The 20,800-nt window shown below is 51.1% G+C and overlaps 1 protein-coding gene across 1 annotated transcript in view; it reads left to right on the top strand.

Moving 5' to 3' along the window:
* The first annotated feature begins 12,986 nt into the window (after window positions 1–12,986).
* CD82 (CD82 molecule) overlaps window positions 12,987–20,800 on the top strand; it is a 48,424-nt gene continuing 40,610 nt past the window's right edge. The window contains exon 1 of the mRNA XM_039226746.1: window positions 12,987–13,101. The gene's annotated coding sequence lies outside the window, so the exon portion shown is untranslated. The remainder of the gene's footprint in view (window positions 13,102–20,800) is intronic.

Raw genomic sequence — 20,800 nt, 5'->3', positions numbered from 1 at the left:
GCGTCCGCCCTCCAGGCAGTGAAGGCAGGGGGGGAGACGGGAGCGCCCATCTCCTGTGGGGACAGGGCTCAGAAGTGGCACACATCACTTCTCTGCACACCCACTGGCCAGAGACAGAGGTCTCTGTCCATCCAGAACAAAGTGTGGATTCGAATAATACTAATTATTATAGTAATAAAAGCTGCTGCTTACCAGGTAGCTACTAAACGTTGATTTAATGCCAAGAACATCACACACGCCATTTCTAATCTCGGGCAATAGATACGTCCTGCTCCCTTTTTTGTCTTTATGTTACATGTGAGAAACATGTTCAGAAAGCTTAAGCTCGTTGTCTCTAATATATCTTCCAGGATCTTCTGGAAGAGGAGGCTGGCGGTCAGACATCAGCAGCCATGTCTGTTCACTCATCCGTTAAATCTCATAGAAAAGGATCCTGGAGTCAGAATGCTTGGATTCAAATGTTAATTTGATGACAATGGTGATGATGATAAAGCTGATGAGGGGCGCCTGGGGGGCTCAGTCGGTTAAGCCTCCGACTTCAGCTTAGGTCATTAGCTCATGGTTTATGAGTTCGAGCCCCGCCTCTGCTGTCTGCATAGAGCCCACTTGGGATCCTCTGTCTCCCCATCTCTCTGCCCCTCCTCTGCTGTTCTCTCTCTCTCTCAAAATAAAAAAGTCAACTTTAAAAAGAATTGTTTTGTTTTGTTTGTTTTTAGATTCCAATGTATAATAAAGATCATACAGTATTTGTCTTCCTCTGACTTGTTTTATTCAGCATAATGCCCTCAAGGTCCATCTGTACTTTGACAAATGAAATGGCAAATTTTCATTCATTTTTGTGACTGAATACTATACCATCGTATATCTGTACCACAGTTTCTTCATCCATTCTTCCATTGATGGACACCTAGGTCGTTTCCATAGTGTGGCCATTGTACGTAAAGCTGCGCTGGGCGTGGGGGTGCACCTATCTTTTTGCGTTCGTGTTTTCATTTTCTTCTGATAAATACCCAGAAGTGGAACTACTGAATTATAGGGTAGTTCTGTTTTTAATTTTTGAGGAAGCCCCGTACTGTTTTCCATAGTGGCTGCACCAGTTTACATCCCCACCAACAGCAGGGAAGGGCTCCCTTTCCTCCACATTTTCATCAGCACTGTTACCTCTTGGTTTTTTTCATTATAGCCATTCTGACAGGTGTGGGGTGCTAGCTCGTTGTGGTTCTGATCTGAATTTCCCTGATGATTAATGTATTTTCATTTACTTGCTGGCCTTCTGTATGTCTTCTTTGGAAAAAATGTCTATTCAAGGCTGCTCATTTTTAAATCGGATTCTCAATTTTTTTTTTTTTTTGCTATTCAATTGTGAGTTCTTTATATATTTCAGATACTAGCCCCTTATCAGATATGCAATTTGCACATACTTTCTCCCATTCAGTAGGTTGCTTTTTCATTTTGTTGACTGTTTCCTGTGCTGTGCAGAAGTTTTTTGTTTGATTAGTTGGTTGTTTTTTTTGTTTTGGATTGGTTTGACATGGTCTTATTTATTTTTGCTTTTATTACTTTTACTTTTGGCATCAAATTTAAAAAATCATCGCTAAGACCGATGTCAAGGAGCACACCACCTATGTCTTCTTCTAGGAGTTTTATGGTTTTGGGTCTTACATTCAAATCTTTAATCTATTTTGAGTTCATTTTTGTGTATGGTGTAAGATGGCTTCGTTCTTTTGCTGTCCAATTTTCCCAGCACCATTTGTCAAAGAGACTGTCCTTCCCTCCACTGTATATTCTTGGCTTCTTTGTTGTAAATTAATTGACCGTATACACATGGGTTTAATTCTGGGCTTTCTGTTCTCTTCCATGGGTCTATGTATTCTGTAGTTTTCTTTTCCTGTAATGTCTTTGTCTGGTTTTGGTATTAGGGTAATGCTGGCCTCATAGAATGAGTTCGGAAGAACTCCCTCTGTTTCTATTTTCTTTTATTTATGGAGAAATTTAGGACATGCACCAACGACCATGAAAATGTGTATGTTCATTATAAGGACAATGTTGAAAACAAGCCTCTGTCTACCCAAGCCAGGAATTGTGACCTTGGGATAATGACTCAGCCTCTCTCTTCACTTTCCTCATGTGTAACCTACCATCATTCACGATAAACAGATCTTACCTATACTCCTGTTTCAAGTGTCAAATAAATTACATGTTAAGGGTCTGGCACGATGCCCAGGACATGGGAAGTACTCATAATATTAAATATCACGATGACCAGGTCTATAATTTTACATAGAGAGGTATGCCTCAATGTAAAAATCGAATCCATGCCTAAAGTGTTGGGTAGTAAATTTTGCATAGCAAGCAACTACATTCTTTTTTCTCTAAGAGGGAAAAATAACGCATTCCTAACCCATCCAAAATTCCCCACCAACTCCCAAAAGTCGTGTAGACACACAAAATAATCTATGAAGGATTTCTGTATAATTTAAATAGTGACAACACCAGTTGCCTAATTATCCCACCCCTAATGGATTCATTAGTCTGTCTGCTTGGCCACTGGGCATGCCCGGTGCCAACCTGACCTCAGGGGTTCACTGGTGGTTGAAGGCTGTCCATCCACCACCCAACTGTTTCTCTAGGTTTTTGGAAATATCGTGGCATGCTTGGGAGATGTGGTAATGTATTCCAGAACCAGCTACACTTTTCTAATCGTCCTCTACTTTCTGAGACATGAGAAAAAGTACCTGCAGTCGGTGGGGACAAGGGTGTGGCCAAAGGAATGGTTTTGCCCTTTTGTTTCCTCCATTACCAGACTTTCCTATTTGTAGATTCAATGTTCTAGGTCTCGTGGCTCGCCTTCTCTCTTCACAGGCTTTTCCTCTTCCAGAGAAAACATTTACACTTAAAAATGCGGGGACAACGATGATGGCGGCAGCTGGCCATTAGACTGTGTAGACACTGGATGTGGATCTCCAGGAAGAACCAGGGAGATGCAATTGTGACTCACACGCATCTTCTCACTGGATCCGCCCACAGTATAGAGGCCCTGATGCCACTTTCCTGCAGACTGCTCGGAGCTGGCTGGTTGCTGGGGCAAACGTTTGCTCAAGTAGTGTGTGTGTGTGTGTGTGTGTGTGTGTGTGTGTGAGTGTGTGTCCCACCTTCCGGAGCCCCTCCCCCACTGGACCACCAGGTGAACTCTAGGCACATCCGCAAAGACCACACGGTGAATGTCACCCTAAAGCTTGCTTTGAAAAACACAGGACCAGATCATTTCTCTATTTCCATCATGGCTGTGGCCGCCATAAAACCTAGTCGTCAGTTTGGGGCTCACCTGTACCAGCTGGTGTGGAATTCCGCTGCGTGGCTTACTTTAACCAGTGGAACGTGAGCAGGAAGGACAGAAGGGACAGCTAAGCAGGAGTTACGAGAGCCGTCATGGGGTTTGGCCGCTGCTCTTTTTCTCTCTTCCGTGAAAGGGCATATCCCAGATAGGGGTTGAGATTTCATCTTGAACCTAGGAATGACAAGGACACAAGGAGCCGGGGCCAGCTTACCCACAGCAATCGTCAGCAGTCATGAACACACGTGAGAAACAAACCTTTGCTGTTATAAATCAGTGCAGCTTTCAGGGTTCTTTGTTACTGCAGCATAACGTCTCGAAAGCTGACTAATACAGGGCTAAGGCGGGGACGGCACTGAAAAGTAGTTAGGTTAAGACGACCTCTGAAGTCCCTGTAGGCCCTCATTCTAGACACCCTGGCATTCTCAGTAAATGGGACCTGGGTCCCATGGGTGCCTGAAAAAGAAGGCACTTTAGGAAGGCAATAGAGTGCATTTATTAAGTTTTGGAGTCAGGCAGTGCCTGGCTTGTTTCCAGCTTTGCCACTTAGCAGCTGCGAGATCTTATTCAAATTATTTAAACTCATGGAGCCTTAGCTTCCTTCTCTATAAAATGGAGATGGTGATGTTCCCACCCAGAGGGGCAGTGTGGGGACGAGACGAGCCAGTGTCCGGTGCCCAGACTGTGCCATACCTTCCATCATTATGAGTGATGATGGACGCCTGTTACTTTTCATAGCTGCCCTATGTCTTTGGAATAGTCTTTCTATACGTGCAAAAATTCCCACCTGCCAAGTTCTACCCCCCAGAGTGGGCATCGGAACTCTCACCCCCAGCCTCCAGCAACTGGCTGTTCCCATGCAAGGCTGGCTTCAGCGGGAAATGGGCTCTTGTGAGGGGCTTCTGTGCTTTGCTGGTGTGATGGGGATAATCTCCCGGGGGTGAAGGGGGTCTCCCAGGGACTGGGAAGTTGACTTCCTAGGGCAGAAAGGCGTCAGGCAGAATATGGTGAAACTGATAGTTGTCCTATTTGGCCAGATCTTTAGTGGAGTTTGAGCCGGACTCTCCGCTATACAATTTAGGGGGCTTCTCAAGTGCCTTTTAATAAAGTTTTCTACATAAACAACTCGATTCCACTTTTTGTGCTTGCAGTGCTAGCTTCAGTCAATAGGATTTAGTCACCATCGTTAAATCAGAGTCACCAGGTCTTCGATGTCTCCGGACCCCAGGGGGACTGTAAGCCAGCTGGCATCGGCTCTTAAATCCTGCACCCCAAGTTTCCTTTTGTGGGATGGGTGGGAAGTCTGCAGCTGGAAGCTGCTAAGATCTAATTTCGTGTCTACCCTAGCCTGACCCTCATGCCAGGGCCCCACTCTGCTCCGGGGTCGGGTGGGTGGGGGGCTTGACGGAACAGAGGCCAGGAGCAGGTGGGGAGCCAGCAGGAACCTTTCCCCTGCCCGCCCCCCTTCACCTCTTCTCTCTTCGGGCTTTTCTGGATGGGCTGCGCTGAGCAGTATGGACACCAGAGGGCAGTACACGCCCAGTTTGGAGGGAAGGGTGTGGCGAGGTTTTGTTTTTTCTCTCCTCTTCTGTCGGTGAGAGAAATGACTTGGAGACAACTTACAAGTCCACCTCAGCGCTAAGGTAGCAAATGAGTGTGTGCCCCTTACAGCTGAAGAAACAGACGCAGAGAGGTGGAGAGGCGGGCCTCAGGCCACGTGGCTGGGAAGCCAGCAGGGCGGGGAGGGAGCCTAACCCAGCTCTCCCAGCCGGGCTGCGCTAACCCTGCAGCTTTCATAGGGAGGGTGGTGGAGAGGAGGGGGAAACAGAATGTGGTGCCCTGGTCTTCCTCAAAGCTACTCAGAAAGCTCCCAGTATGAACACGAGTTCGACCAGTATCTTTTGAGCCCGGGCTTGCAAACTCAGCTGTCCCTGGGGAGAGGGCAGCTCTCAGACATAAGGGAAACAGGTTGGGTGGGTAACAGGGAGTGGTGGGGACTGTGGTCAACTCGAGGGCATATATTTTCATCAAAGGGGCAGCCACACTTGGCCCGGCCAGTTGTTGCCCCTTCGGAAAGCATATCGGGGGTTTGGATTGTCCTATCTTTCGACAGAAGCCAGGCATCTAAGTGTTAGGTGAAATTTCCCAACTCTGAAATGCTGGTGACAAATTCAGACCTTTTTCAACTCATCTCTCTGAGCCTTGGTGTTCTCAGCTGTACAGTGGGGAGTCTGTCTACCCCACTGGCCTCTTCGACCTCAGCCCCATCCAGAGGGGGACCGCCCACTGACTTTGTGCAGCTCTACCCATTGGTGGGTGTAAAATGGCGGCTCTCTCGGCACCTCTGTGGCTCCACTGAGCATCCGACTCTTGGTTTCGTCTCAGATCATGATCTCAGGGTTGGTGGGTTCAAGCCACACACTGGGCTCCACACTCACAGCGTGAGCCTGCTTAGGATTCTCTCTCTCTCTTGTCCTCCCCTGCTTCCATGCTCTCTCTCTCTCTCTCAAAATAAATAAGCTTAAAAAAATTAAAACACAAAATAAAATAGCAGCTCCCTTCCTGTTCCCCTTTCCATAGCATCTCCCTGTTCACCGTAGGGACTTTTAAGCATCTGCAGATACTGACACAGCCTCACCCGGAGGAACGTTCTCAGTGTTTTGCTCTCACGGCTCCTACGTGTGGGTGTGGAGGCCATGGTAGATGGACTCCAATGTGATCTCCTGGCATTCAAGGAAAAAATGACAGGACTGCTTTATAATTCTTTATTTTTATGTTTGCATATATTGAAATTTTTAAATAATTTTGTCTCATATTTAAAAAAATCTGTGTGCATAGTTCAAAATAGGTAGCTTGGCTAGCAAAAGAGTACATATGTCTCAACAATAAGTAAATAGACTAACATATGTTGGGGTGTGGGCCCATGATGGTTTGGGGTGCCCAGCACCTGCCATAGGGTTAAGTGGATGCCTGAAAGGGGGAAATAAATGGGTGTCCAGGGCATTGTGGATGGGGAGAAGTCACTGAATCACTTCAAACAGTTAAAAAAGAAGAAGGAGAAGGAGGAGGAGGAGGAGGAGGAGGAGGAGGAGGAGGAGGAGAAGAAGAAGAAGAAGAAGAAGAAGAAGAAGAAGAAGAAGAAGAAGAAGAAGAAGAAGAAAATCTATAGAGTCATCAAATTAGTTAAATATATTCAAAGTCATTCTTTAAATGTCTGGCCCTCAATTAATCTTTGACAAAGCAAGAAAGAGTATCCAATGGAAAAAAGACAGCCTCTTTAACAGATGGTGCTGGGAGACCTGGACAGCAACATGCAGAAGAATGAACCTAGATCATTTACTCACACCATACACCAAAATAAACTCAAAATGGATAAAGGACCTGAATGTGAGACAGGAAACCATCAAAACCCTAGAGGAGAAAGCAGGAAACAACCTCCTTGACCTCCACCACAGCAATTTCTTACTCGATACATCTCCAAAGGCAAGGGAATCAAAAGCAAAAATGAACTATTGGGACCTCATCAAGATTAAAAGCTTCTGCATGGCAATGGAAACAATCAACAAAATTAATAGGCAACTGACGGAATGAGAAGAGATAGTTGCAAATGATGTATTGGATAAAGGGCTAGTATCCCAAATCTATAAGGAACTCACCAAACTCCACACCTGTAAAACAAATAACCCAGTGAAGAAATGGGCAGAAGACAGAAACAGACACTTCTCCAAGAAGACATCCAGATGGCCCACAGACACATGAAACGATGCTCAGCGTCCCTCCTCATCAGGGAAATGCAGATCAAAACCACACTGAGATACCACCTCATGCCGGTCAGAGTGGCAAAAATGAACGAATCAGAGGACTCTAGATGCTGGCGAGGATGTGGAGAAATGGGCGCCCTCCTACACTGTTGGTGGGAATGTAAGCTGGCGCAGCCCCTCTGGAAAACAGTGTGGAAGTTCCTCAAAAAATTAACACTAGAACTCCCCTAGGACCCAGCAATAGCACTGCTAGGAATTTACCCAAGGGACACAGGAGTGCTGATGCATAAGGGCACGTGGACCCCAATGTTCACAGCAGCACTCTCAACAATAGCCAAAACATGGAAAGAGCCTAAGTGTCCATCAACTGACGAATGGATCAAGAAGATGTGGTTTATCTATACGATGGAATACTACATGGCAATGAGAAAGAATGAAATCTGGCCATTTGTGGCAACGTGGATGGAACTCGAGGGTGTTATGTTGAGCGAAATAAGTCAGGCAGAGAAACATACCATGCTTTCACTCCTATGTGGAACAGGAGAAACTTAACAAAGGACTACAGGGGAGGGGAAGGGAAAAAAATAGTTAAGGAGAGGGAGGGAGGCAAACCATAAGAGACTCAAATACTGAGAACAAACTGAGGGCTGATGGGGCTGGGGGAGAAGGGGAAATGGGTGATGGGCATGGACTAGGGCACTTGTTGGGATGAGCACTGGGTGTTACATGGAAACAACTTGACAATAAACTATAATAAAAAAATAATAAATAAATGTCTGGCCCATGGTAATAGCTAACTTTAAAAAGTAAAGGCTGCTAAAAAAAAAAAAAACAAAAAACGAAGGCTGCTATTATGGCTGTCTCTTTGCTATTGGTGTTGTAACGCATGCATCACCACACTGGTTTATATGTCAGCTTCCCCACTGGGCTAAGAGCCATCAGGGCTGGGTGGCATTAACCCTCAGACTCTGAGCTGCAGCAGGGGTCTAAATGATTTTGGTCAAACAACTGAGACAGGAAGGAATCTATGGGTCAGTCTCTCAGGTGGGAAGCTGGGTCCTCCCCCAGCTACAAACCAGCTATCAAGGGCTTAGAGTTCAGATCCTCACTGAGTCCCTTGGAGAAGATAATAAAGGTCAGGGGCCCTGCTGAGCCCATTGAAATGCAGGTTTGAGACATGACTATTAGCCACTCTCTGAGGGCAGAGACTGGAACAAGACTTGAGTCAATCAAGGCTACAGCCCAGCATTCCAGGGACCAGCATCCTTTCTGCTTCTCAGGCAGGAAGCGGGGTCCCTGCAAGGCCCTGGGGGTGAGCTTGTCAACTCATTGTGGGCCTTTAGGGATAAGACTGCGCAGTGCAGTGTTGGGTGCTCAGAATCTGGATTACCTGCGCCTCAGTTTCTGCAACAGAAAACTGGGGTCAGCTTCCATCACTGACTAGTTGTATGACCTTAGGCAAATTACTTACCTTCTCAGGGGCTCCATTTGCACATCTTGGAAAGGAGCATCACAATAGATACTATGTAGCAAATAGAGGTCATTATTAAGAAGATCAAATGAGTAGTACTTTTTTTAAATGTTTTATTTATTTCTAGGAGAGAGAGAGAGAAACAGCGTGAACAGGGGAGGGTCAGAGAGAGAGGGAGTCACAGACTGAAACAGGCTCCAGGCTCTGAGCGCCAGCTCAGTCAGCACAGAGCCCGACGCGGGGCTCGAACCCACGAACTGCGAGATCATGACCTAAGCGAAAGTCGGACGCTTAACCGACTAAGCCACCCAGGCGCCCCAAATAAGTAGTATTTGAATGTACAGCTTTAAAGAAACAGTATAGGTAGTGAGGAGAGAGGTCTTAACTCTATTCTGAGGACTCTCTGAAGAAGGAAAATCCTAAATAACCCAAGTACACCAGGCTCATTGTCCGCCAGACTTCTTATTCATCTGTGCCCAAGGGGCTGTACAAGAAACATCATATACCTTTTTCTTTTAAATCAGCTAAGTCAGACGCTCAGTTTCCACCAGAGGAAATTCTCCACTTATTCTGAGGACCCACGTGGTGAGGACTGTATTTTCCAAAGATGGCTGCCACAGTATCTTCAGCTCTGCAACACAGGGGGCGACTCTGTCTCCCGTCCCCTTGAACCGGGTGACTTTGTGATTTCCTGCACTCATAGAACACAAAGGGAGTGATGGTACGTGACTTCTGGGGCTAGGTCATAAAATGCCTTGCGCTTCCACCTTGTTCTCCATTTGCTCTTGAAACCCAGCTGTCTTGCAGTGAGGAAGCCCCAGCAGCCTGCGGAGAGGCCTCGTGGAGGGGAACTGAGGCCTTGGCCCACATTCTGTTTCCAGCTAGCACCTAGCGCCAACTGGCGAGCCATGGAGCACGCCATCTTGTAAAGCATCCTCTACTTCCAATGGAAGCAGCTGATCTTGCACAGAGCAGAGACAAGCCTTCCCCCCATGAACCCACCCCCAAACTGCAGATTTATGGGCTACATAAGTGATCGGGTGGTTTGTTACAGGGCAACAGGAAACAGATACACCACCCTCACTCCTTCCCTTCCCCCAGAATTGTGTAAAAGTCTTGAGGCCTTACGTAGGCTCTGGCTCCAACCCCGATGCCTAAGTTCTTGACCATAAGGACCTTTTAAGGTCTTGACACACTGCGATCTCCCCTACCTCCACATTGGCCCTTAGGTACCTTCTCTCATCTTTCTAGAGTAGTCCTTCTTGCCCCTGTTCCCAACTCCCAAACTCCTGGCTTCACCTCTGGAAAGGACCGAAGAATTTCACAAAAGAAGGAAGTCGTCTCTCCCTAGAGGCTGCCTCTGTAAAATGCCCAGGGTAATTCATGACAAATTCTGGGTCCTGCCAAAAGGGAGGAGACATGGGAAGAACCAAGCCAATCTGATATTTTAGTAAATAGTTCAGACCCGCATCTCCTTAATGACTATTCCTTAAGCTTCTAAAACGTACCGGGCAGTGCACTTGGTAGGTGCCGTAGAGGGCCACTCACAGACCCAGGCAAGAGGGTCACCCGTCTACTCAGAACTTGTACCCCACAGCCTGATTTCATAATCATGCTACAGGTATCTAAAAGCCCTAGAAATCTCTGCCTAGGTGGTCCAACACTTCCCAAGGTCCATCCTTCTGAGGATACAACGTGCCTCATGTGCACTCTTAGAGGGGTGACTAAGCGGTGGCTGTAGGCAGGAAGTGTGGACAGGATTGGGCACGTGGGCTGAGGTGTTTGCATCCCTGGGTCCTAGGCCACTTGCACGCACAGGACAGACAGGGGGCCGGGAAGAGAATCGGAGAGGATGGGCTGAGGGCTGAGGGCTGAGGACTAATGAACCCCACGCTGCCATGTTCCTGCAGAGAATTCTAAGGAGTCCAAGACTCTACTTTTGAACGTGGCCTTCTTGGTCATTATAAGGAATATTTCTCAAGGTAGGAGCATAAACATATTTTATTTTATAGTCTGTTATGGTTGGATGTAAGGTATATGGGTCCCAATTTTTAGCATTAACATGTTAGGGCAGTTAGTTAATAGGACCAAAAAGCTCTGAGCTGCTATAGGAAGACCCTCTTCCACAGAGCTGCAGAGGGTGGGGGGAGGGGCAGATTCTAAAATCTGCCCACAGAATGCCCTCCCTCCATGTTACCACAGCTGCCCCCGTCTCTAATCTGGAGTGACAGACCCAAAGGGGTAGCAGATGGGCCGCATGCGATTGAACGTCTGTCTGGAGGGGAGGCAGGAGCTGATGTGGTCCAGCTGTTTAGCCCACTGCCAATCACCATCAAACACCACCAGCTTGAGGGGCGGGGACATGAAGCAGGGTTGAAGAGGGGGGGGGGTTACGCCCATTTTCAAGGGTTGGCTGAGAACCTGGTCTAAGATAGAACAGCACAGGGGTTCCGTAAAGGTGACCCCTGGACCAGCACCATCGACATCATCTGTGAACTCTTTCAGCTGTTGACCCCTTGCAGGAATGATGGTGTCCTTCTGTGAGAAGGACAACAGAATGGGGACATTGCCGGCCTTAAAGGTTCCCCAGCCCCACTCCCTTGACTTGGTGTGGAGATTCTACAAAGGAGGCTTTTTTACAGGAAAGAGGACATTTATTGAGCACGCACAGTGTCCACGAGTGGGCAGACATTTCGTGAACAGCAGCACATTTAATCCCCAATAGCCACCCTCAAGATTGGTCATATTATTCTTATTATTCCTCTGGTACGTGTTTTCTCCCAGAGAAGTTCGGGACCTTGCCTGGCCTTGGGTCACAAGGCTCCCAGGATGTTCCCAGGTTTTTGTGGTTCTCAGACCACCCTAATTTCTTCACCGTTATGCCCGTCAGGGATTCAGAATCCCCTGGAGGCCTTGTTGAAACAGGCCAGGCTCCTTTTCAGTAGGTTTGGGGCGGTGCTCCAAAACCCACATGGCTAACCAATTTCCAGACACCGCTGCTGTTGCCACTGCTAGTGCCTAGGTGTTCCCACCACACCACGCTTTGGGAACCGCTGTGCTGGGCTGGGATCCAGCTCCCCACCCTAACTCCGCCCAAGCAAAACCAGCATAGTCATACCCTCCCCACAATGGCGTCTTTGTGAGATGCCAATGAGATAATGGGACTTAAAGAGCTTTGTCTTCTGCAAGGTGAATGGTCCTGGTCATAAGTAGGAAACCTGCCCTAGGCTGGTCCCTGGGGTCTGGGAATGCAGAGGGCTGGCCTGCGTGCAGATCAGGGCACCATGATCATCTGGAGATCTTTGCAGCCCATCTTAATTCTGAGTCACTTCTTAAGAGAGAAAACCAGCTTCTGGGGCTCAGGCCAGGGGGGCCCCTCCTGCTACCGGCTGCCTCCTCCCTCACCTCAGGCAGCTTGCTGAGCACAGCACGGGCAGCTGGCTGACCCAGGCCACTTCTCCAGGGGCCAGTCCAGGCAAGCTGGGGCAGTATTGAACTTGTGATTCAGGGCTTGCAGCCGGATCCTGCTCACCTCCAGCGTGAGACTCAGAGGCCACGACTTCCCTTCTCTAAGCCTCAGGTCACTGACCAGTAAAATGGGCACAACAAAGAATACCATCGCATAGGGTTGTGAGAACTTAAGGGCCAGTCCTTTTAACAGGCCTTGGCATAGAGCCTGGCCCCTGGCGAGAGTCCAGTCCGTAGTAGTTGTTAGTATTTTCAAAAAGTGCCTGGGCCCAGGCCGCCCTCTGATAAAGGCTCGGACTTGGAACGCAAACCGCTCCCACGCACCCGGTCGCACCCGGATGCCCCCGCCCTGGAATGCCAGCTTGGGGGCCCGAGGCCGGCCCGCCCCAGGTTGGGGTTGGCAGGGCGGAACGGGATTAGGGAGGCGCTGAGGCGGGGAAGGGCGTGCCTGGGGATGGGGTGCCTCACCCTAGGGGGCTGGGGGGGTAGGAGGAGATCGTGACCGAGGCAGGGTGGCGGGAGGGTCTGGGGGGAGGCTGGGACGGCTGAGGAAGGCCGACTAGGTGGGGCGGGGGGCGGTGACCGTTAGGCACCGCTGTGTTGGGGCTTCCCACCAGCCGGGCTCCAGCGCCGGCCCAGCGAGGGGAGGTAGGCTTCCTCCGGCAGGGCCAGGGTACAGAAGGGGCGCAGACGACAGGGTCGAGGAGGCGGGCCCGGGGGCGGAGCTACAAGGCTGAATTAGGGAGGCCATAACGGTGAGGGGCGGGGCAAGGGGCGGGGCAAGGGGCGGGCCCACCCCGCCGCGGGGCGGGGCTGGCCGTCTTCCCCCGAGGCCCGGTGGGCGGAGCCGGATCTGGCCGGAGGAAGACTCCATTCCCGCAGGGCCCCGGAGCAGGGCAGGGGGCGGGCCCGGGGCGTGTCCTCCAGGGGGCGGGGCCTGGCCCAGCAGCAGTGTTTCCCCGACGGCCTCGGGGAGGGGGACTGCAGAGCGACTGAGCCCAGGGCTGCGCAGTCGGACAGCGACGGATTTGCGGCTTGCAGCGCCCAGCGGAAAGCAAAGCCAGCAGGTGAGAAGGGGCAGGGGGGAGGCCGGCCAGACGAACAGTAGCAAAGTTCGTTTTTATCCTTACTTCAGAGCCGCTCGGGCAGCTCTCTCGGCACGAGTGACAGACGGGGCTAAGGAGGCAGCTGTTGGGTGAAAAGGAGCGTAAGTCCCTCGAGCCCGGACCCCCAGTTCTCAGGCTCCGCCACGTACCCGCAGGGTGGCCCCGCGCTCAACCCACCCCCCACCCCCCACCCCGGTCCGGACTTCTCGGTTCCGTAAACGGAGAAGGTTGAACCAGGTGCTCCTGTTGAACTTCCTGCTCCGGTTGCCATTGCTCACAAAACCCTGGAAGGTGAGGGCTGGCAGGTGAGAGCGAACCGCAGTCCCTAGGTCAGGGAGGGTATTCACAGCACGTTGGCCAACTGCACTTTCCCTACCGAGTAGCCCTGAGCCAAGTGAACTCTCCAGGAGCCTTAAGCGAATTACTTTTAAAGATCACACGGGTTCTTCGCTCGGCCCTTGAACCCACAAGCCCTGGGAAGCAGCCTACATGGGGGAAATGTCAGTCTCCGCTTCCCTCCAACACAGATCCCAGGAAGCTTCAGACCAGAACCTCAGCGGGGCTTCTGTTGCCTTCCTGGGGCATTTCCAGGTGAGCTGGCCTGGAAGGCCCTGCTTGGAAACCAGGGACACGTTCTCAACGGGGTGAGAGGGGAAAAGAAGGGAAAACCCCACCACACTTTGGGCCCACAGTCGAGCCCAGGGCCCTTGCCACATGGTCAGGGTTAGTTCTTGGGCTGGGGCTTTCTGTTCCTGGTGGTAGTGGGTGGTCTGTGCCAGGGCCCTGGTAGTGGTCAGTGGTCAAGATCTTCGGCTCTGGGATCAAACTGACAAGGATCCCCTCTCCTCCAAGCTTCAGTTTCTTCATCTGTAAACTGCAAGCAATGACAGTAGCCACAGGCAGCGGCAAAGGCTACATAGAATAATGTGTACACAGTGTTTAGCATGGCACCAGGCACCCGGTGTGGCCTCACTATATGACAGCTGCCCTGATGCAGATGGGCAGGTGATGGGCTGGCTTCCCGCCTAGGAATGAGCCTGTTTTTGGAGGGCCGGATCCTGGCTGCAGCCCCTGCTGACCTTGTGAGAGCCAGAAATCGCCACCTGCCATCTGCACCGCTTTGTCCATTTCAGGTTTGGGGAGTGTGTCCTCTGGACCAAAGAGTTTTCTGTAACAGTGCTTGAGGTTGGTGGTTGTTTAATTCAATGCACCCCAAAATGTTTACTGAACACCTACTATATATTACATGGAGCTGGGAGATACAGAGGTGACCGAGCCAGACCTGGGCTCTGCCCTCATTTTGAGTTGCTGACAGTGAGGGCTTTCCCACCCCCAACATCCTCCTGCTGGGGAAGATAACTCACACCCAGGACTTGGGGCCAGATGAGATTTCATGAGTTTGTCTCACTCTAGTGTGTAGAATCCAGCTTTTCCATTGCACACTTGGCCTGGGGTGAGGGTGAGGGTTAGTGTGTTACCTGTTGTTGTTTTTTTAAAGATGTTTTTAAAAGTTTATTCATTTTGAGAGACAGCGAGCAGGAGAGGGGCAGAGAGGGAGAATCCCAACCAGGCTCTGCACGTACTGTTAGGCGGAGCCTGACCCTGACCCTGATGCAAGGCTCAACTCACAATCCTCAAGATCATGACCCGAGCTGAAATCAAAGTGTCAGATGCTTAACCGACTGAGCCACCCAGGCACCCCATTACCTGTTTGATCAAGGCTGGCTGCCGAAGGAGCCTGGGGGTGCTTCAGGTCGACTCCCTGAATGTCCTTGGGAGATGAGCCCTACACTTTGGAACCTGCTAGAAAGTAGTATGGGACATAGTCTGATTGAAGGCTGCACTGTGTGGAGGAGACAGTGCATGTGTCTATGGGAGAGGAAAGTGCTTAGAAGTAGGGAGACATTGGAGAAACCAGGGCAGAGGGCTGGGGGCTTCCTGGAGTTGCTGACACTTGAGCAACACTTTCTGCCTGGGCTCCCAAGTCCTGGCTGGGTTTGGATCAACTTGGGGCCACAGACCTCCCTGTCCAAGCATGTGAATGGCATAAGGTTAGAGTGTGGGGTAGGGGGGGGAGGAAGAGGGTCAGTAGGTGGGTCTCATGGCAGGAGGAGATGTTCATCTCAAACAGGACTTAGTAAGCAAATACTGGGACATCTTCCCCACCACCCCTCCAGCTCACATGACAAATGACGAAGAATGACACACTGCCCCCATCCTTAGTTGTTTACCGTCTGGGAAGGGATACCAGTGACTGATAGGAGATAAATGAAGAAAGTATTGCTGGGAAATTTCATGGAGGAGGTGGGGTTTTGGGTGGGTCTTAAGGATTGGAAGGGTTTCAGCAGCTACAATGGAAGTTTTGGGCAGAGGAAAATACCTTGGCAAAGTCCAGGAGGTCAGCGCGTTCAGGGAATTTTTAAGAAATTGCTAGGCTGGTCAGTCTGGCTGAAGAATTGGAATCACGCAGGGATGTGTAGGGAGAATGGTAGGCTGGGTCAACTCATGGAAGGCCTTCAATGCCAAGGTGAAATGTTTGGATCTGATTTGTAGAAGGTGAGAGACACTGAAGGCTTTTGAGCCAGGGAGTGACATAATCAGAGGGGCTCTTTAGGAAAGGCAATTGCTTGATGTCCTGGGGTGAGGGACCCCACTAGTCAAGAGAGAATGATCTGATGGCTGTGGTGATGGGGAAGGAGCTGGGAGTGGAGGAAGGGGCTCCGTCAAAAGGGTGGGAGGGGAGCCAGGGTGACGTGGGGAGAGCAGAAAGGGTCCCTATGTATGTCCTGTTTGGCTTTGTTTCCCCATTGAGCCTAGACCCTGGTGCATAGTAGGAGCTCAGCGGTGCTGGGGAGGGTGATAACATGCTACCGAGTGACAGGGAGGGAGCTGCCCGGGGCCGGGGGGGGGGAGGGGGCTATGCTTGCCACGAGGCATCTGGGCCAGGCAGAGCTTGCACCCCTCAGCGGTGGATGTGAGAGCATGGTGGAGGAGAAGTGCGGAGGCCCTCTCCCTCCTAGTTGCAGCCCAGGGAGGGCTGGGGTGAGAGATTAGCAGTGGGACACAAGTTTCCTGTGGGGGGGGGGTGAATTTTGGTTGGCTCTTGTGAAGTTTCTGCAACATGGGCCAGTCCCTTCTCTCGAAGCTTCAGACTTCCTGAAAGCTGCTCCCCCTCCCCCTGAGGACCAGACCCAAGCCCTGAACCGTCTTTTGGGTTTGGAGCCTCTGGGGACAGCCGGCACCCCCTGTTTTGGGCTTGGCCTTGACCCCTTGCTCCAAACCGTTAGACCCACTTCCTCCCCCCCATGGGATGCTCAGAGGGGGCGGTTATGACTTAATCAAGAGCATCAAACAGTCAGGAGTTGGCTCTGTGAAAGGTGGGAGGGAGGGAAGGGGGGGGTTTGGGACAGGATGGGGCCAGGGCTGGGGGCCTGTTTAATCTCAGCAGGAACGGCCCTGCCCACCAGCTTCCCCTGCTCTAAGCCTGGATCTGAGGAGGCAAGAGGGAAGCCCAGAGGTAAACACGGCCTGCAGTGTGCTGTGTCTTGTTCCCCTCCTCCCCTCGTCCCCATGCTGCCTGCTCATGAGCAGGCCAACTGCGGGCTCAGGGCCTCCGTAACAGGCCCAGCTGGTATGTGTGTCCGGGTGGGGGTGGGGGGTGGGGGGGTGGCGGGTTCCTGACTCACCCCAGGGGTTCCCCCTACGCTATGGGCTGTCAGCAGCTGATTCACTCTGTGCTGACGCAGAGAAGCAGCTGAGGAGAAGGAAGAGGCCCGGACTCTGGTTCTTGGATTCAGTTCCAGCCCCTTGGCGTACTGGCTGTGTGACCTCGGATAAGTTCTTTCTCATCTCTGGGCTTCCTTCTCTCTCTGCTGCGCTAGTGGCCCGTTCTTTAATTCGACTTTTAGGAAGTCCTGGAGCCTGGGGTGTGTGTTTGTAAAGTAGGGCACATGTGAGCACACGCACATGTGCACGCGCACACGCACACAGTCACAGCACAGAGTGGAACTGGGAGACTCCTCGCGCACATGCGAGAGTTGGACCCACCTCCCTCGCTCCCCCGCCTGAAGCAGCCTTACCTGCCTGTCTGCAGATTAGGGAGATGGCGGAGCATGGTGGCAAAAAGCTGGACTTGGGAGCTAGACCTGGCTCTGCCCCTTGCTAACTTTGTGACCCTTTCTGCGCCTCAGTTTCCAAATCTGTGGATTGGGTGATGGTGATGACCTCATAGCATGGCGTGAGGCCCAAAAGAAGCAATGCCTTGCCCAGCACATGTTTCCCCCCACCATGGTGACTCTAAGCTTTCTGAGGGTAAATAGATCTGAAGATGGATGGCAGAGTTTTCTCCAAACCCTTCCTTTCCCTATACCCGCCCCCACCCCGCATTGTCTACACAGAGTACTTTCCTCTTCGTGGCTGCTTTGTGGCATATGGAGTGGCTCTGTGCAGGCTCTTAGGAAGTGATGGTTGAATGAATAAGTAAGTGATTCTCCTTGGGGTGGCCCGGTGGGGCCCAGCTCAGTGCCAGATCCTTGGTGACTGCCTGGCAAAGGTGGAGCTGGGAAGCAGGCTTTGGATGCCCGCACCTTGTCCTTCAGGCCCGCCCCCTCCCCCCCCCCCCCCCCCCCCCCCGGGTCCTGGAGCCTGGGTCCAGGGAGGCGAGAACGGTTCGGTTCAGCCGGCGTGGGATTGCTTCAGTCAGGGCTCCAGCTTCCCTTCTGAGGCCTGGCCTTTCCCCTCCAGAGAGGGGAACAGCTCTACTTCCTCCAACTCTGGTAGTCAGGGGCCACTTTGGCCCTTAGTGTACCCTGACTCAGCCAGAAAAGGTGCCTTCAAGTCAGCAGTTATTTGGGGCAAGGTGCTGCTTCCCTCTGCAGGCACAGAGTCAGGGCAGGGGGAAGGAGAAGGGAGCCCTCTGGGAGGCTCATCCCTGATCATAGCTCTGCAGGCCACCAGCTCTGTAACTCTGGGAGGCCCCTCACTCTCCCCTTTGACTTCTTTCCCCACAGTGGGAGCCCCTGAGTCTTCTTTGAGTCCTGCTCCTGACTTTCCTTGCTGTGTTGAGGGGTGATCCAAGATGGAAGCTTTCGTTTCTGGACTTGGCTCATAAAGCCAATTCAGGAAAGTGGACAGAGTGTTGGAGTCTGGGCATTAGGGAGTCTGGGTTCGGGTCCGGGCTTCACTGTGAAGTTGCAGGGTGACTTTGTCCAGGAAGGTGACCTTCCAGGTAGGTTTGCTACTTCAGGCAGCAAGTGCTCCAGAAGCCTGCCTGGGGTCCACTGGGCTTGGCTCAGGGTGGGAAGGAACCATAAGCAACGTCACAAACCAAAGTGCCTGAGGATGATTCCTGGCCCTGCCACTTACCTGTTGGCCGTGACCTTGGGCAGGTGTCTTAGTCTCTATGCATCAGTTTAAACATCTAAAATGGAGATCATAATAGTACTCACTTCATAGGGTTGTTGAGAACAATTTGAATTACTGTGTGTGAAGCACTTGTGACACGTGCCTGGCACATAATAAGTGGTGTGTATGTATCAGCTGGTTTTGGTAGTGCTGCTGTTTTAATAGGAAGCAGGATTTCAGTATTCAGGCAGGGCCGAGAAAGCTTGGTGAGTAGCCTGAGTCTGGGGATCAGGAGACCCGGGTTCTGATCCCAGCCCATCCTTTACACCTGCCATTTGCCCTTGGGCAACTTACAGCCCGTCATGGGGTTCACCGTTAAATATTATTCTGCACTTGCTGTATTTGGCTTTTGCAAGCGAGGCCCACACAGTGTCACAGTGGGCAGTTGTAGGGGTTTATTCAGAAAGAGGACTCCAGGGCCCAGCCTGCTCTTCTGCACCGAGATAGACAGCCACTGAGATGGGCGGGTCCTGGGGCCATCAAGCAGGCACTGCCCACACAGAATGGCAGAGCTACCCCCACCCTCCACTGTACTCAAGGCTGAAAAGTGGATGAGTAAGTACATTTGAATACTCACATAACAACGGGATTAGACAGATCAGATTACAGCCCTTTATTTTATTTTTTATGTTTTTACTTTTCCCCATTTTCTGAATCTTCTGCAATGATCTCCATATTTTTATGCTCAAGAAAGGGGCAACACACTATACAATAAAGTTATCAAAGAACTTTACACAGTTAAACAAAAATGTATTAGTTGAACTTGGGATCATATTTAGGTCTTTGTTAATAAATGATATATATAGATATAGATCTATATATAGATAGGTCAGGGAGGTGGGTTGTCTATGCGAAACAACAGGGATCTATGTATAGATTTGTCAGGCCTCAGAAGACAGACGGACTGTCTGTGGGGAGCCCCGGAGCCCGGGAGACAAGAGTCATCTGTGGATGGGAGTGTCTTCCAACTTCCGTCGTGGGCGCTACACTCTGAGTGATGCCTGTTTAGAAAGCTTCACCAGAGAGCTTAATTTCCTCACATGTCAACTAGGGATGAAAGTTGTGATATCTACTTCAGGGCGGTGCTGTGTAAAGGAGCTTAACACATGTAGAGAGAACCCCTTTTCTGAATTTGGAATCAAATGAAAACAGATGACAAAGATGGGGCTCCAAACGGAAGTGTTATCCCTGAGAAGGCTGGCTGGAGAGCACGGCTGTAGATCCGGGGCCCAGAGGGCCTGCTAACCGTCTGCCCTCAAACTGGCAGAGTCACCTGTCCGGTCACGGACAACGCTGCGCAGGGGCCAGCCTCCTTGCCAGGAGCAGGTGATAGAGGCAGAGAGCAGCCCAGACACACGCAGGCAGCCCGCTCTGGGGGAGGAGGAACCCCACAGAGCATGCCCAGTGTGTCTCCTACACGAGCCAATCACACAAGCCACTACTGGGGTCCCGGAAATAGAGGAGGGGACGGAGCAAGACCAGAGGTGTTCCCCAGGTAGAGGACCCTCCACGGAGAAGTAGAGGGGAACGTGCCTTCCCCTGATAAGTAGAAGGCCCTTTGAATGATGCTGGGTATTCAGTTAGCACTCCATAAATGTTAATTTGTCATTGCTAATAATAATGATAGCAATGAATAATTCTACGGTGGAAAAATGACTTTCCCACTGTTTTAGGAGAGATGGTTTCTTAGAATGCTTTTGCAGTGGGACCTGTTGAGATGCCCTGGTGTAGAGAGAAAATTGAAACTCAGTGGGTGTGGGGGAGGATTGATTTGTCTGAGGTGCTTGCATACATGAGTGGGTGGCTAGTCCTTGGGTCCCTGTGGTTTTGCGTAGACAACCCACCTCCCTGACCTCTCTTGAACACCTAGCGGAGGAGTAGCTGGGGAGAGTGTGTCATCTACTTGGCGCTGGGTGTTTAGAGGCTCTCCGGAATACTCTCTGATCTCTGCCCCACCCCCACTCCTGGCACCATTGAGCATCAGGCTGCTCTTTTGCCTGGAGACTGTATAGCTTGTTTTTCAAACTGCGTATCAGATCCCTTGGAGACGAGCTGCAAGTAGGGGACTTAAGTATGGGCCAGCTCTTCTTCCCACCGTCTGCTCACCGTTGGGCAAGTTTCTCAACCGCTCGGCACTGTGGTCTCCTTATCCGTGAACCGGGTAAGGATAGAGGAACGTCTGCCATGGCTTGCCCGGGGGAGGATTAAATGAGGTAATGGACACGGGTGAAGTACTTACCAGTGGGCCCAGTGCAGA

This window comes from Hyaena hyaena, unplaced genomic scaffold (assembly GCF_003009895.1).
Source record: "Hyaena hyaena isolate Hyena2069 unplaced genomic scaffold, ASM300989v1 scaffold_23, whole genome shotgun sequence".
In the NCBI taxonomy this organism is placed as follows: domain Eukaryota; kingdom Metazoa; phylum Chordata; class Mammalia; order Carnivora; family Hyaenidae; genus Hyaena; species Hyaena hyaena.
This window is presented reverse-complemented; position numbering and strand designations above follow the sequence as displayed.